General features: G+C 40.0%; 1 pseudogene; it reads right to left on the minus strand.

Annotated features, from left to right (window-relative positions):
- The window catches only part of LOC109890860 (guanine nucleotide-binding protein G(s) subunit alpha-like), a 47472-nt pseudogene that overhangs the window by 17831 nt on the left and 10688 nt on the right, over positions 1-18953 (minus strand).

Raw genomic sequence — 18953 nt, forward strand, 5'->3', positions numbered from 1 at the left:
TAGAGTGTAGCCAGGCTAATATTTTCTATTGAAAGTCTAGTCAACTTGGAGCTAGTTGCTGGTTGACGAGGTAGAACAGTCAAACCGTTAATTAAGAATGCCCCCTCTCGACTGTCTCCAACTGATGGAACAACACGGCCTGTTCACTTTGTTTCGATGTTGAAATCAAGTGGCCTACCTGGACAAGATGATGCTTATTTCTCAGAATGAGAACAAGTTGCCAACTCCTGATATAAATACCTATTTTTATGCTATTTGTGCATTTATAAAACACAGACTCGACAGGTAGCACATAACAGTATGTGGCTACAACGCTGCTAGCAGTACCTGGTACTGCAATGCTGCGTGCGGCAGAAACTGCGCTTTTCCACATTTTGGGAGTTGAGACATAAAACGGGTATCGTTACAAAAGGTTAAGTTCTCCTCCATTAATGAAATAATGTCTCAATGTGTTTCGTGTCGATATGACCGATTTAAGTTGGACCAAACCTCAAATGCAAGTCGCGAGTTGAAACGGCTTGCTGTCAGAGAGGAAGAAGTGATATTCTGTCTCTTTGTTGTTGTGAGTGGCAGGGTGGAGGGGCTTGGGGTCTGTGTGCGAGTGGGAAGTTGCACAGGTGCACATAGCACAGAAGAAGCGAAGGAGACGAGACCAAAAAAGACAAAACACTAATCAAATTTGGGGAAAAGTAAAAGCTTGATCCTTGCGATACAAGCATTTGGAACATTGTGCTGAAACATACATTAGAACGACTCAAATGAATTCGATATATTACCCGGCCCGAACCAGCATCACATCTTGCTGCAAAGCACCAAGAGCATCTGCCTTCCAAGAACTCTGGGTTCATGTGACCAGTGCATGACTTACAACAGAGGCAGGCCCGACGGAGATCAAAGGACGGATAAGAAAGAATTCCAGAAATGACAAGCTAGGAGCCGAGGAGGAAGGAAAGGGGAAACTCTACTGTAAAAAGCTCTCCCAACACAGCAGCAATGAACCTGTACTGTAAGTGTGCAAATCAACAGCTACACCTATAAATTCCATACTGTAAGACACAATCTCAACAACAGCCATACTGTGCATTGGGGTTGCTATTGTCAGCTGGACAAATACAATAAGTTTGCAAATGGGAAAAAAAACATGGAGAAAAAAAAACATGCATACTAAAACAGTACTCAAGTTCGAGTCTTGAATTGATGATATGAATTCTGAGTAAGCGTTGAAGAATGTGTTACACAGCACGTTACACAGAGGGACAACGACTGGGTACTTACTACTGTGCACAGTCGATCAGCTGGTACTCATTGGATCTCTCGAAGCAGGCCTTCACCCCCTCGTCTTGCCATAGGTTCTTTGCATGCTCATAGAACTCCTGCAGAACAACACAACACAGAGAACTGGATCAGGACAGTCCATGGCTAGAGAAGAGAACCGGTTGCTCAGATTAGAGAAGTCCTTTTTAGCTTTTTAGCTCGCATATTCATTGCATTCAGGCATTCAATAGCCAAAATGTACACCTAGGCCCTGCCCCCTAGGCACTCATTGAGATCTGAAATTGTTATTGTTGAGCAATACGGTGAACATTTCACCTAGCCTATCAGAAGAAAAGATTTGTCAATGATTTCTAAAATCTAACCTATCCAGGCTTTTGCTCTAGTCCCATTATAGCACGCCTCGCTAGCTAATCCTGAGGACGAGATCATTAGTGTGAACATATGTGTTTAACTTAGACTGAAACAAAATCATACAGGAGCTGCCCAGGAGGGTTGGCCATCCCTGGGCTAGCATGGAGGCTAGGAGTCGATTTGGAATTAAACTTTATTTCAACCAATCAGAACGCTTTTTTTTTTAGTCTGTAAAATAACATATTTGGGCCAGGCATTGCATGTGTATTCCTTTTAGTGGTCTCATTGAACCTACAGCTGTACCCATCCCTTCGGGAAGATGCTGCCATGTTGACATTGGTGAGTGGAGGACAGAGTGGGCGCAGGACACGAGACCAAACATTCTTCAAATCAAGAAGCCTACACAGGAACAATGAGGGACAGCAACACGATAACAAACATAACTTTCCCTTCTCAACTGATAAGGATTCTCAACTCGTCTTCCTCATAAGGTTCTACAGCTGCACCATCAAGAGCATCCTGACAGGTTGCATCACTGCCTGGTATGGCAACTGCTCGGCCTCCGACTGCAAGGCACTACAGAGGGTAGTTGGGCCCAGTAAATCACTGGGCCCAAGCTTCCTGCCTTCTAGGACCTCTATACCAGGCGGTGTCAGAGGAAGGCCCTAAAAATTGTTAAGGACTCCAGCCACCCTAGTCATAGACTGTTTTCTCTGCTACCGCACGGCAAGCGGTGCCGGAGCACCAAGTCTTCTAAACAGCTTCTACCCCCAAGCCATAAGACTCCTGAACACCTAATCAAATGGCTACTCAGACTATTTACATTTGCCCCCCCCCCCCCCCCTTTACACCGCTTCTACTCTCTGTTGTTATCACCTATGCATAGTCACTTTAATAACTCTACCTACATGTACATATTACCTCAACTAACCGGTGCCCTGCACATTGACTCTGTACCGGTACCCCCATGTATATAGTCTCGCTATTGTTATTTTACTGCTGCTATTTATTTCTTATTCTTATCCATATTTTTTTTAACTGCATTGTTGGTTAAGGGCTCGTAAGTAAGCATGTCACTGTAAGCTCTACACCTGTTGTATTCGGCACATGTGACTAATACAATTTGATTTGATTTGACAATAGTAAGACAAAGGCCTACATGACAATTGATATAACTACCAACATGCAAACAAAACAGAAATGTTACTATCTGTCAGTCTCACTCTGAACACACTGCAATCCTGACATTCAGTTTTGTGGTAAATCAACGAGCATTTGAATGCTAGTGATTCAGTAGCAGGGCCAGGTGTTTCACCTAACCACATTGCCTAACCAGGTAGGCTAAAACTCCTGTCCCTATTCACAACGTATCCCATCAACTACACAGCTGAGGACAGACAGACAGCGAGGAGAGGAGACATCTGAGGAAAATTAACATAGAGGTTCAGCAAATTCACTGAGACACAGGCAGAATTTTACTGAGATGCAAGGCCGTTACATAGAATAAGCCAAACTCTTTAAGGGTTGGGGGCTGTACAATGGTAAGGAAAACACCGGATAAAGTATATTCAGGACATCAGCGAAGCTCAGCAGCCCTCTCCTTCTCTACAGGGTTTCCTCCCCCCGTCAGTCTCCCTGTTCCCTGTCAGAAGCCCAAGCAGAGCGGAGCGGCAGGCAGAGCGAACCAGTCAGACTGGTTCCTGGTAGGCCCTAGCCTAGGGCCAGGAGATGGGAGGGAGGGGGAGAGGGAGGGAGGAGGCAGAGGCCTATCAGATAGTCCTTCTCTGCCCAAAACACACACAAACCCACATTAATGTAATGCATTAGACGCTTCAGAGTAGTCAATAGCCACAGACATTCCAATCCCCCATATTGACATAGATTCCCTTGGCACAGCAACAGACCATATAAAATATCTCCAAATCTATAGAAAGCATCAGGGCAAACTCTAACCTAATGTTGTAACTAGGGCTGTGATGGTCATGGAATTCTGGATGATGGTAATTGGCCAACCGAATGACCGCGGTCTCTGTCATAACCCTTCTCCTTTCCTCCACTCCTGACTATGTGCTGCCGTAGAAATCAATGATGGCATTCAAGTCGATGATGGCCTAATGGGGTGGATTGGCGGCCATTGCGAATGTAGGCTAACCGTAGGAAGTAAAAGCAGGAAGTAAAAGCAGGAATGGCACGCACCAATATCTGCTGTGATTTGTTGATTCAACTCAGCGGACATTACAAAAACGACATTGCGTGGCATGAGCCACATCAGTCGACATCATTTGAATGAACATTCTATATTACCGTGGGAAATGATTGCATCACCGTACCAGGCAGCCATTGCGAGTGTACCCATAGATGCGTTAAAGGAGTTTAAACCAGATTGGCGCACCTTCAACAAATCTGATCCAACAAAGTGGATATTCGTCAAATCCGTCAAGATTTTGTTTTATTGTAACAGGCCAACAATGTCCTTACTTAAGTCCGATTTTTATATATTTGGCCGTTTTCGCTGCATAACATGTAGTAGTCGTCCCTTTTCAGGTTTTGAAGAAGTGACTGCTAAACGCTAACTCTCGTTCGTATACGCTGGCTGACGTTTTTTTTTTTTACTGTAAAACAGATGATTGGTAACGATGACATGAACATCTGCTTGTGTTGGGGTTGACATCCGTACAAGCATTGTACACATATAAACAACAGCCTAAATGTAGACTTATTTTTGCTGGGGGGGGGGGGGGCAATGAGGAGAGTCATTATCTTTCCCCCACGGCCGTACCCCACGTGTTTCCACTGCAATTTCATTGTTTTGGTCGAGTTCGATTGACCTCTTTACCGCTTCTATGAGTTTAACATTAAAAAAAAGTTTAGCTTTCAAATTGCCAGGGTTAGAGGTTCTAAGCCCATTATATTCATTGTTTGCTTTAACACCTTGCTTATTTCAGCAAGAGGCAACAAAGTTTCATCACGTTGTTAGAGTCCATGTTATCGCGGAAACTGCCTCAACCGCATGAATGCCCGGCCATCCCATCTTCAGTCAGCTGTTGTCTCCTCCAAAAATAATATATATATCATCGGGGCATGGACTCTCCTGCGTTCCACGGGGATATTGGCCCATGTTGACTCAAATGCTTCCCATAGTTGTGTCAAATTGTCTGGATGTCCTTTGGGTGGTGAACAATTCTTGATACACACGGGACAAAGTTGAGCGTTAACAACCCAGCAGCGTTGCAGTTCTTGACACACTCAAACCGCTGTGTCTGGCACCTATTAACATACCACATTCAAAGGCACTTACATATTTTATCTTGCCCATTCACCCTCTGAATGGCACACATTCCATTTCTCAATTGTCTCAAGGCTTAAAAATCCTTCTTTAACCTGTTTCCTCCCCTTCATCTACACTGATTAAGTGGATTTAACAAGTGACATCCATAAGGAATCATAGCTTTCACTTGGTCAGTCTATGTCATGGAAAGAGCAGCTGTTCCTAATGTTTTGTACACTGAGTATATATATTTTTTTTTAAACAGTTATGACAGTTATTTTACTTCATTCATAACCATTTGTGCCTGCCCTAGTTATATCTTCTGATTCAGAATAGAAAACGTTATTACATATTGGTCATACATCACTTTAGAAATTACATTTCATCTGGATTGGAATTTCTGGCTTACTTGCATTGAATATCTTTACATGCCTTGCTTGCCTGGCTGTCTGCCTGTCTGCCTGCCTACCCTGCCTGTCTGCCTGCCTACCCTGCCGGTCTGCACGCATGTCTACCCTGGGAACATACAGTTTGGAGTGAATCCCTGAGGGTCCTGGTGTTTCAGAGGGGTACTCCCATCAGACCCATTTAGTGTTGTTAAACACAATCAGTGTTAACAGGCACCGGCCATGCATCTCTCAGGTGAGAGCCTCATTCAATTGTGAGCATCCCAAGGGGAGTACACCTGCTAATTACTGAACCACAAAACAGACAGACAGACAGACAGACACCATACTGTCGTAGCTACCATGACTGATGTGATGTTCCACTAGGAAGTTATTGGCCCAAGTTTCAAGTTTTATAAATAACATGTACGGAATACGCATGGCATACATCGTCCAACGACATGCTTACTTGCAGGTTCCTTCTCAACAATGCAACAACAATAAGAAATAACAAAATATAAGAATAGGAACATGAAGCAAATGGCTCAGTAGAATATAATAAACATTTTATTCTAAGTGTAACACAGGAAGACACAATTTATAATCCAGTATTTTCACATATTTACCCATTCCTCCATTCACTGACTGGGCCTAATCCATCCTGCCTCATCTTAAGAGTTCTTCCTTTTGAAATTCAAAAAACGTAGACCTATATCAAGTTAGCAGCCAGTTTGACTAATATTCATAGTTTCAACAGTTTGAAAACTTTGAGATGGAGATGATCCTTTGGGACATGAACTCTGATTAAGACAACAGTATCCAATTAGTTCAAACCAGACTGTTTTAGCCCACTGAGCTAAAGACACAAATCTACAGGTTCCAGTCAAAGCTACTCATCAATTGAGTGTGGTCCATTGGACCACCTCTTTTACGGCAGTCTCCAGAAGGTGGCTACCTGACGTGCACCGTCAGAGAAAAACCCTGAAACATGCCCACATGACAGGGATAGTGTGCGATTTTCTTTTATTCTAAAAGTACTTACCGATGTAAACTCAAAATCCTTCTGATTTACTAGGTTCAGGATGTATTCGATTCGGAACTGGTGTGCTGGGTTGGCTAACCGGACTGGGGGTGTGAGTGTATTCATGGCTGTCACTATAGTCTGAAATGAAGGAAAAATAGAAAAAATTGTTTAAACAATACTGAGAAAAACTTAAATATTCTTTTCAAAATCGATACATCAAAACATTTGAAAAAATTTCAAATATTGGGCTACTAGTACTGACTACTCATATAAGAGGGAGGAAAACAGCAGAAAACAGTACCAATTACTTACCTCAATAGCTTCCTTTATATTATTTTTTATGTCTTGAATTTTCTGTTTTTTCTCCCTGAGAAGCATGAAAATTAGGAAGTCAGTGACCAAATATAACCAAAATCAACATAAAGGTGTAGTAACACCCTGAAAAGTAGAATGGCAGATTGGCAATCTTTACTCATGGCTGAAGTCTGCAAACCCCCCCCCCCCCCCCCCCCCCCCCCCCCCCAAAAAAAAGGGCCCAACCACACAAATTTCATATCCATCAAAAATTGAGCCAATGGTTTTGCTATGGGGCTCATGTGTTGATGGATGACGGAGAGACAACGTAATTTGGATAGACGGACAGACACATAGCGCATTCTTCATGCATTTCATCAGTCTCTGTGTAGCTGGGTTGAAGGAATTTAGGAGTTGCCGTGAGCAAGTAAGATCAGTGTACTGTATGACTGAGAGGAGACTCCACCACATTCCTCATGCGAAGACCCCGAAAACAACCGTTAAAAAATAAATAACTGCCATACCAATCTCTTCTCACCTCTGCCATATCGCTCTTCTCCTCTATCTGCTCCTCCATTCTTATCCCCTCTCCCTATTATTCTGTCACTCCCCACCTCCATCTCCTTCCGTCCTCCTCATCCTGCTCTCCAGGACCTAGCACTGACTGGCAGTACCCGTCCCCCTTTCAGTAGGTAGGAAAAACATTCTGGTCTGAAGGGCAAAGCAGAGGCAACAACCCTGAACCGAAGCAAGTATTTATCAATCGGCTACACCGGGGTGTACGGCTGTGGAACACTAAACACACAACATCTGTCCTGAATTGACCATCAAGACAATCTGTATAAATGTCCCTGCTATAGACTGACTGATCTGTGTGTGCACAAGTGATTGTCTGCAAGTGTGCCGGTGTGTAATGTTTACCTACTAAGGTATATGTTTTGAAATTGTGCTTTGTATTAGGTGATCTGTATTATATGACATGCATTTAATGTGTGAGCAGTGGTGTGTGTACGTACATACACGAGACAAATTTCTCCTTTGGACAATGAAGTTGATCTGATCTTATTTAGCCATATGTGGAAGCCAATAGGGCTGTGAATTCCCAGGGACCTCACGATACGATGTTAATCACTATTCTTAGGTGCCGATGCGATGTATCGCGGTTCTATATGTGTTGCGATTAGACACTGTGATTGTATTGCGATTCGATCTTCCAAACATATTGCTTATCATATGCCTGCTGCAGCGGGACAAGAGAGAGCCATGAGAGCCATGAGAACCATGAGAGCCATGAGAACCATGAGAAGTTTTGATCTGTCATGGAAATAAAAGTGCTGGGGGAAAAATATGGCTACCTATTTAAAAAGAAGATGAGAACAAGCTATGAAGGACAAATACTGGAGTTTTGGTGCAGGTACAGGTAACTTGCGAAAATAATACTACGATAGTCAAAACGATACGACATATTGTCAAAAATATTAATACTTTTTTCCATCATCAGTAAGAGCCCAGGCCTTTTGACTTATGTGTTTCCTCTGGAGAAAAAAATTGTAGCACTAGGGGAAGAAATAGAAAATGTAGTAGAAAGGACTGAGAAACTCACTTCTGGTGACTTTAAAAAAAAGGACATTCTACTCCAAAATTAATTCAAATAAAAATGATGCTGACGCCATCTAAAATATAATTTCCACCTCCAGAAATGAGCCCAATAACATACGGGTAAAATGATTCTAACATATTGGACCATGCATATTGACTATGTATGGTCCATATTATCAGGTATGCTATTAGCAATAAGCATTATCAACTAGGGTTGGGCAATATTAGGATAGTATTGGATATCGATGATGATTGACAGCCATCGTCGATGGTGACGACATTGTGATGTGACAGACGATGTACAGCCTACAGTGCCTTCAGAAAGTATTCATATACCTTGACTTATTCCACATTTTGCTGTATTACAGCCTGAATTCAAAATGGATTAAATCGATACACCAATACCCCATAAGGACAAAGTGAAAACATGTTTTTAGAAAATAACATACAGAAATATTATTTACATAAGTATTCACACCCCTGTGTCAATACATGTTAGAATCACCTTTGGAAGTGATTACGGCCCTGAGTCTTTCTGGGTAGGTCTCTAAGAGCTTTGTACACCTGGATTGAACATTATTATTTTTTTAATTCTTCAAGCTCTGTCAAGTTGGTTGTTGACCATTGCTACACAGCCATTTTCAACTCTTGCCATTTCAAGTCTTGCCATAGATTTTCAAGCCAATTTAAGTCAAAATTATAACCAGGCCACATTCAATGTCATCTTGGTAAGCACATATTTGGTTATTTTCCTGCTGAAAGGTGAACTTGTCTCCCAGTGCCTGTTGCACACTGCTTTTCCTCTAAGATTATGCTTAGCTCTATTCCATTTATCTTTATCCTAAAAAAAATCCCTAGTCCTTGCCAATGACAACATACCCATAACATGATGCAGCCACCACCATGCTTGAAAATATGAAGACTGGTACACAGTGATGTATTATGTTGGATTTACCCAAAACATACAGTTAATTTCTTTGCCATATTTTTTGCAGTATTACTAAAGTGCCTTGTTGCAATAAGGATGCATGTTTTGGAATATTTGTATTCTGTACAGGCTTCCTTCTTTTCACTGTCATTTAGGTTATTATTGTGGAGTAATTACAATGTTGATCCATCCTCAGTTTTCTCCTATCACAGCCATTAAACTCTGTAACTGTTTTAAATTCACCATTGGCCTTATGGTGAAATCCCTGAGTGGTTTTCTTCCTCTCTGGCAACTGAGTTAGGAAGGCCCCCTGTGTCTTTGTAGTGACTGGGTGTATTGATACACCATCCAAAGTGTAATTAATAACTTTACCATGCTCAAAGGGATAATCAGTGTCTGTTTTTTTAAAAACTTTTCTTTTAACTACCAATAGGTGCCCTTCTTTGCAAGGCATTAGAAAACCTCCCTGGTCTTTGTGGTTGAATCTGTGTCTGAAATTCACTGCTCGACTGAGGGACCTTACAGATACAGTAATTGTATGGGTGTTGTACAGAGATGAGGTAGTCATTCAAAATCCATGCAACTTATTATGTGACTTGTTAAGCACATTTTTACTCCTGCACCTATTAATAAGGCTTGGATAACAACGCGGTTGAATATTGACTCAAGACATTTCAAGTTGACATTTTTTATAAAATTTGCAAAAATGTCTAAAAACATCATTCCATTTAGACATGATGGGGTATTGTATGTAGGCCAGTGACATTAAAATCGCAATTTAATCCATTTTCAATTCAGGTTGTAACACAACAAAATAGTGGAAAAAGTCAAGTGGTGTTAATACTTTCTGAAGGCACTGTTTTTCAACTTGACTGGCACCACACGCATTAAACCGCTGACCAGGCAGCCCACAGCAGGGCCTATTCCTTTGCTATAGCCTGCATAACCTAGTTCAATAAATACGTTATAAACAATAAACAGAATGCAAGAGAACAATGTGGACAGAGCTAAGATATTCACCAAAGTGGCGCAAAAATGTCCTGTCAGATAATATTGGTTTTCCCTCTCTCTCAATGCCGGACGATTTGGGCCATATAGCCGAAGCCTATTTCTTTTCTTTTTTTTTACAGCGGTCACTCCGTTGTGTAATTATTTTAAAAGACTAATTTTGTATTTTCTCTCCATTTGATAAGAATATGACTTAAGTTTTTAAACATGCTGGCTTTCTCCCGCCGCTTCTCGCTGTGCTACTTCATGATCAAACAATGGATTCATCTAACGGAGTTCTCCGAAAGTTAAGTTGTTTTTGAATAACCTAAAAACATGATAGGCCAAAGGTAATAAATGAGAGAAGTAGAACAAAGAATAGCAAGATAGAAAAATCAAACGAGTCGTTTGAACAAGCCTTACAGTTGAGCTTTAGGTCTATTATAAAAGGAAGGATGCATGTGTCCCTCCTCCTTGCTGTTGAGAACCAAACGGACAAAAGCCAAATCCTACTCATTAAAATAGCCTATCAAAAGCATTAAGACAAGTTAAAGTTATGAATAGTATTTTCCAAATAGGCTACTCTAATAAAAAGTGTGTAATTGGAACAATTTTGAAAGTCAGAGTCTATAGTCAAGTCTCTATCACAGCAAAGCTTATGAGAAAAACGATGTGTAGAGTAGCCCTATTTCCATAGCCTATTATTAGCAATGTATAGAAGCCTAGGCTTAATAAGAATCATTGAATAATTATCCAGTTCTGGGGACAGCAGAGTAGCCTGCTCTGCAGCCGGGTCCTGAATGATTTTACAACCCATCACACGACGCACAGCCCAACGAGGCCTTCTTTCGCGTAGGCACACACAGATACCCAATCGGCTACTAAAAAAAAGGAAAGCGAAAGGGGGATACCTACTCAGTTGTACAACTGAATGCATTCAACTGAAATGTGTCTTTCGCATTTAACCCAACCCCTCTGAATCAGAGAAGTGCTGAGGGCTGCCTTAATCGACATCAGGAATAGGCTACTAAAAAAGATTTGATTCCAAAATAGAATGATTCCTCTCGTCCTCTCGTCCCACTAGCTCATGCTAGTGGTCCTTTTTAGCTGTCTTTATTTTAATTGTATTTTTTGGGGAGGGGGGGGGGGCAATAGGGTGCGATACCATTGTATATCACAATGTTTTATAGGTACTTAATCACGATAGGACAAAGGTTGACATCGCCCAACCCTAAGCCCAACTGATAGCAGTATAGTGGCTATAAATAAATAGGCTGGAACATTGGGTTGCTTATCTGCATTTACCTTATTGAGCTAATCATTAGCTAGATACCAAATGTGATCTTTTAACTAGTTAGCATTATATTGATGAATTTTATGTCCTAAAAAAAACTTACAGTGAATATAATATTAGGGTAACTTGGGACAAAACACCACCTGGGGTTACACTACATGTCTCCTGCCTGTATTTCTCACCAAAACCACCTTATGTCACCATTTTTTTCCTTTTTTCACGGTCCATATTTTTGGGAGTGGCGGCAATGATTTTGCCGTGGCCCAGCGCCACAGATAAATGACTGCAGCAGAAACACTGTTGATTATTGTAGTTCTGGAATGATCAGAGTCATTTTGTACATGAGCAGTGAGAATCCACAAAAATGAAGCCTGCATGAACTCATATTGTTGGGGGAAACAAAAGCCTGAGGCAAATGACAGTTTTTCTTAGTTTTTCAGTGCGTAAAGTTCAGTTTTTCTTAAGGTTCTACAGTATTGATGTTGGCGTACTATAGCACATGCTATAGTGACTATGAAAAGAAATGAGAGAAACCAAAAACTTCAGAATTTGCTATAAAAGACACAATAGCACGAACAGAGGAGGAGTAAGCTGTGCATGTGATTTCAAACTACTCAAAAACAACTTCAAGGACCTGTTGTACTTTTGGAGCTTACCAACCACTTGTTGTTTAAAAACGGTTTATAAAATCGGCCATTCTTAGACCAATAAACGTTGTAAATATGATCAATTAACTCGAGCAGAGTTTCACCTACAGGCATAACTAACACCTAGTCTCTCTGGTGACAAACATTCATATAGTTCCTGGGATGGGACGCAATTGTGGGTTTGGGTTATCTTTGTATGTATTTCTTTGATTGCTTTTGTACCTGTAAACCCCAAAATAAAAAGTTTGTCAAAAAACTAAATGCAATTGTTGCCCGGAGCGAATAATCAACCTGAGAATCCTAGGACATTGGTTACCAGTTTAGAGTTCAAACCTGTGTAATATAAATGGAGTAAGACCCCTATGGCTTTCAAGTGGCTCCGACTAAATAATATGTGCTTGACACGGTTCTGCAAAGATTTATGAAATTGGGAAAAACAATACTTACTCTGCATTGAAGCCATTCACATGCAATATTCGCATCTGTTTGACTATCGTGCTCTTCCCAGATTCACCAGCACCTGCAAACAGAGAAAAGAGGAAGATGTAGGTTTAAAAAACACCTCACTTGACAGTGGTCTCTTTAGAGCAATATCAATTCTATTGAGGTCAATTATAGGCATGTAAATCACACATCACTTCAGTCTCCAACCATGTTACAACCTACAACTAAGGGTCCAGAGTTGTTCCTGGCCAGACCACATGGTCAGGAGAAACTCCTGGCCCTAGTGATGACTGTCCACTAACCACGGGGCATGGAATGCTGGGAATATTCGGGAACAGTCATACAGTCGCCACCCATAATGGAACAGAGAGAACAAACGCTGCTCCTTTGTGCTAACAACATGCTACTTGCTAAATGAAAGGTAAACAGACCACATCCTAACTTGGGCCTGAGCCCCTTTTTACAGATTTGTTTGGTCTTATTTTTTGGGTCCCTATTACTGTGCAGCAAAGAAAAGTGTATTTGAATAAGTATGCAGCTTTGAAATTGTATTTTTGTTTCATACGGTGAACATTGTTTTGTTGAGTTCATGTATCCAAAAGTTAATTATTGCAGTGCATGAATAATGTTGTTTTTGATAGTTAAAAAAAAAATGTTGTTCCTAGTCATTGTCACTTCAGACAGGAATCAAGGTTTACATTGTTATTGGGCCTAATAAGGTCGTAGAACACGATTCCATTTTTTTATGTATGCCAATGATGACGAGGGCTCTGCCAAATCAACCCAATTAAAGAAAAACGGTTAGTTTGGAGGTCATATTTTGGTATTACATGATTGATCAAGTTTTCTAGAGTTATAAGTCAAGAAAACACTCATCATCTGTCTATGTGAAAGAACACAGCATTGTAGCTGTCACTTCCAGACATTATAACCCACACAATACAGTTATACTGAACTTGTGTAATAAGAACAAACTACATTACTATACAATTATAAAGCAATTACTATGCACTGTAACATGATAATACAATGTGTTACTTGAGTTATTACAGTGTTTTTACATTTGACATGTTTTTACATGGGTAGGAGCAACTTGATGCAATGCGTCACCCTAGGCCTTGTCAACTAAGTCAGTGCTGGTATTCGCAACAATTACGATTAAAAGCAATTCAAGGAGAACGTAGTGTATGATGATGAAAACGGCACACTCCTGAGGCCTATTATTTTGTAGGTTAATCTCTTCAGAAATCAGTCCTAGAGACACACATTGCTAGGCCTACACCACAAGCAATAATTCCCCTAGTCGGGTAGAATCGTATGCAACAATTTTGCTCTGGAAAAATAAACACTGTTGCAAATAGGGGTGCAATGGTGTTGTTGGCTTTTCGTGTCCAGCTGTGCAGAGTGCTTAAAATGACACAAGTGTTGACAGTGGTAGGCCTTTTACAAGAACAAACTCCTATCGAAAATGTCAGCACAACCAAAGGAAAAACCCACTCCAATAAAACAAATGTAATGGTCTTTGTGCAATGGCCTACCTAGGAGGAATATAGGCCTACATAATATAAAATAAAATGTAAATGGTCATTTACAATGTTAGACGTTTGCCACCCTCAAATGCCACAATAACAAAGGATGGAAACAATTGATCAATAACTTGAACATGTCAGAAACATACCTAATAGTAGTAGCCGGTGAGTTGCTCGGTATATCTGTTTGTCTTTTTGAAGCTGTTTCTCGATCTTTTTGTTTGCTTCCCTCTGTGCTTTCTCCTCATTATGTTGGTCTTCGGTCTTACTATTGCCCAAACAACCCATCTTCCCAAAAACCCAGCAAAAAGGTTCGGGGGAGGGGGGGAGGGGGGGGGGGGGATTAATATAATAGAAAAATTCTAGATTCCTAAATTGGCCCTGGAGAAGAGCACCTTGCTCAAAATGGGTGACATTTATATTGCCAGTTGCAGAATAAAACCACTGTAACCTGTAGACGATCAAGGCCTCCACAGACGTAGCCTATATCACATATTATTGTTAATTATCTATCGGCTACAATAGATCATTCAGGGAGAACGGAGTAGTGGTGCTAATGAAGATACCCAGACCGCCCTCTCAGACGGTTGATCCCTATAAGGTTTTCACTGTCAATCCACAATGAATACATCAATATTAATTTCAATGTGAATATGATTCTTCAGCGTTACAATGTACATAAATGGTCTCTCGAGTCGGGATTCCCACGACGTCTTGCAGTGGAGCTGAAATCCACACTGAATCCTAGCAAATGTCTCCTCTTGAACCCATCATCGGTTTCACTGGTAGAATTCTGACTACTGACATTCAAAACATTTGCTGTTCCATCAAAGCGTATTTCCCTTTTTATTTTGCAATCCGTCCTCAACCCCAGCGAGACGGGTCGAGCAGATAGGGTGATAAAAAAAAAGACTAAATTAATATTTCCACAAAAATGACGGCATGTGGATCACTACGCCGACCGTTCCTTCTTCATCCAAATGTCTTTTAAATCCAGGACAAAACGTAACCGTGTCAACTATATCCTGTTTTAGTCAATGATATTAATTTATTTTCCCTCCTCGTCACAGATGTTGGTTGCTTTTGGGGTTTGTCCAGATCAAAAGGGCCTTTCTCTCGGTCTTTTTCTTTGCCGCTGTAAATTGTATTTCTCCTCACATCGGTAAGCTTTTCTGGGCAAACAATGACTCCAACAGGGCTTCTTTTATGCAATAAATACAATTTTCCAGAGTCAGGTATATTTATGAAAATCCTCCGTTATGTTCCCGTTTCTCGCGGGTAGAGCATGCTGTCAGTCTAAGCTTTATATCCCTTTTGAATTCGTATGGTAGATGGGCTGGCTGGCCATATGTGTATAATATGAACATACTGCAATATATAGCCTAATCATTTATAGAACGGTGACAGTTCTTTCTTTTTTTTGAATGTAAAGTCCAGATCTGCTCTTGAATAAATGTGAATAGATTCGTTTCTTTTAAGTATTTTGTAGTATTATTATATATTTTTTTTAACATTTTCTCTGAGAATTGTACATTGAGATATATCGCGTTGGAGAGATGGGGTGGGGCAAGCAGCTCTCACTGAACCCTGGGAACGACCAGAGTGTAATCACATGATTGCCCAAAACGTCATGAAGTTGCGATTCCCGAAGAGAAAAAGGCGCCCTCTGAAGAAATGATCATCCATACCCTGGTTCTAATGTCTATGGACCATACGGAGTAAGTTAGAATACTGTAGCACAACAGATACATTGTAATCGTTATAAAAATTGATACAATGTATAAATACTTCCTAGATCTTTCTATTCACTCTAGACTTATTTTTTATTTATTTAACCAGGTAGGCTAGTTGAGAACAAGTTCTCATTTGCAACTGCGACCTGGCCAAGATAAAGCATAGCAGTGTGAACAGACAACACAGAGTTACACATGGAGTAAACAATTAACAAGTCAATAACACAGTAGGAAAAAAAGGGGAGTCTATATACATTGTGTGCAAAAGGCATGAGGAGGTAGGCGAATAATTACAATTTTGCAGATTAACACTGGAGTGATAAATGATCAGATGGACATGTACAGGTAGAGATATTGGTGTGCAAAAGAGCAGAAAAGTAAATAAATAAAAACAGTATGGGGATGAGGTAGGTGAAAATGGGTGTGCTATTTACCAATAGACTATGTACAGCTGCAGTGATCGGTTAGCTGCTCAGATAGCAGATGTTTGAAGTTGGTGAGGGAGATAAAAGTTATTCCCTCTCTAAAAATCTGAATATTTTGGTGGCTATGGAATTATGATAGATCTATCATAAAAATAATTAGAAAATACAAAACGGATTTGTAAAGAGTTAGTTTAACTATTCACTTAAAGAGTGGTTTAAACATCTGTAATAAACAGTTATAAAACTGGTTGAAACATCTCACTACTCTGCAAGCACCAAATACATGCACAATCTCAACCAATGTGTTACAAATGTTTATTCAATTATTATAAACCATCTTTAAATTAATAATAACCTACTTATAAACCCCTTTATGAATAATGAATGTATATCTTGATATAAATTAATTTATGGATTAATATGTAGATGAGTGATAAACACAAATTAAACACATTTGCATTTCTAGACAGATTTAGGCTTACTAATTTATTGCTTCACTGGGTTTTGCAATTTTCCCAATATGTGAAATATTATCAGCCCGGCCATCATACATACCAGTCTTCCATAATGTGCTTGCAAAAATGTGGATTTCCTACTGCATTTAACAACAGATGTATCTACACTTGACCACAGCACAGACTGTATGAGTAGGCCTATGTGGTGTAAAGATGGGGTCTGTTTCTGAATCACAATATAAAGTCTATGCAAGTCCTCTAACATGAAGGCCTAACCTAACAATTACTTGGTCTTTGGTGAATTGATTTATGCCCAATTATCATTTGTGTAACGTATTGTCATGTGTGTTGTCAACAATGATGACAGACTAATATTAGAGCTCAAATTCTTCCGGGAGTGTTTTTGACATACTTATTTTTTTAAACTGGGCACTCCTTCTGCTAATATGGTCAGATGACTATCCCACTGTTTTGAGGGTAAATTAAAACATATAGGCCAATATATTTCCTTTAAAACCTCTCAAGGATCCAACCCTTTTTTAAATTTGCGCCTAAAATGACATCCTCAAATCTAACTGCCTATAGCTCAGGACCTGAAAGGAAACACTTTGAAGTTGGTGGACATGTGAAATTAATGTTGGATAATATAACACATTAGATCTGGTAAAAATAATACCATCATCTTTGAAATGCAAGAGAAAGGCCATAATGTATTTTTCCAGCCCAGGCGCAATTTAGATTTTGGCCACTAGATGGGAGCAGTGTATGTGCAAAGTTTTAAACTGATCCATTGCATATCTGTTCAAAATGTTGTATCTTGACTGCCCAAATGTGCCTAATTGGTGTGTTAATACATTTTTAAGTTCATAATTGTGCACTCTCCTCAAACAATAGCATGGTATTATTTCACTGTAATAGCTACTGTAAATTGGACAGTGCAGTTAGATTGTTGTCAATCTAAGCTTTCTGCCCATATCAAATATGTGGGGAAACAATCCCGTAGAGGTTAGCCGTGTCATCATATAGACTGGTATATTTCCTTCAACCATCCCATCCTCATCTCTATTTCAAAGGGCTGGCCCTAGCTTTTTAGGGGCCCTTAAGCAAGATTTGGTTTGGGGCCCCCCCACCTCGCGGGTAAAACATTTTAGTGGTCGCTCTCTTGACAGTGGAAAAATAAAAAATGCAGTTTCAAAGTTAATTTACTGGAATTTGATGCATTTTGCTATTATGGGGCAAAGAGAAGATGTGCTGGTTTTAAAGCACATTTTCTACAATTCTACACATTTTGCGGCCGGGGGCCCTAAGCGACTGCTTATGTCGCTTATGCCCTGCTATTTCACGAAGGTGAAATTTGGGAAATATTGTTACACAAGCTAGGTTTCCATCCAATTGGCGACAAATTTTCATGCACATTTTTTCTAATCCACATAAAGAAAATATGCAAATGACTGCAGCCAAAATGTACTTTTTTGCTTAAGTTTTCATCTACTGAATAAAAAATTGAGAGTTCAAACTGTTTCCATCACATTTTCAACTCTACCAATAGTTTTGTCACAAAAACTGTTTTGTTAAATAGCAAATGTGCCTACTCTGGTCTTGGAACATGCACTCTAGCCAACAGCTCACAGATACAGTGCAGGTAGGCTAGTCTACATGATGAGATTATTATACATAGGAGCGAGAATATTTTTATTTGTCAAACGGCAGTCAAGCATCGATCATCATGTCACCAGAATAAGAACCTTAATATTTATTGGAAAGGAGAATCAAGCACATCACTGTGCACTTTCATCACCCTGTGAAGTTTATCGTAACTTATTTCATCTTTACACTAACAAATTGCTGTAAATTCACAGCAATACATTTACAGTAAGCTATTGTAACTCTATGCATCATGGGGTCTCAATGGCAAATTGCAAAATTTGTACAGCTGTATATTTACAGCAGCATACTGTGAATTATGGTGCATTGTGGGGAAATGTGGGCAGAGAAAGAATCTCTGTCTCATTAACATATTTAGAGGTATGCCTTGTAAGAGGCTATATTCGTTGCACCCATCAGTGAGAATTCCCGTGCTGTTTGTAATTCCTGTGTGCCTTCCTTGTTCCCCCTGTTCCTCTAATGGAATTTCTATAATAAGGAGCAATTTGTGTATTGTGTACAAATGATTTGTGTTCAGGGTGATAGTTTGGTGCCAGATACCTGCCAAAAGGGCGTTTTAGAGGGTTTTTCTATATTTTACTATTTTCTACATTGCATAATAATAGTGAAGGTATCAAAAGATTAAATAACACATAGGGAATAATGTAGT

Source organism: Oncorhynchus kisutch, linkage group LG5 (genome assembly GCF_002021735.2).
Source record: "Oncorhynchus kisutch isolate 150728-3 linkage group LG5, Okis_V2, whole genome shotgun sequence".
Classification (NCBI taxonomy): domain Eukaryota; kingdom Metazoa; phylum Chordata; class Actinopteri; order Salmoniformes; family Salmonidae; genus Oncorhynchus; species Oncorhynchus kisutch.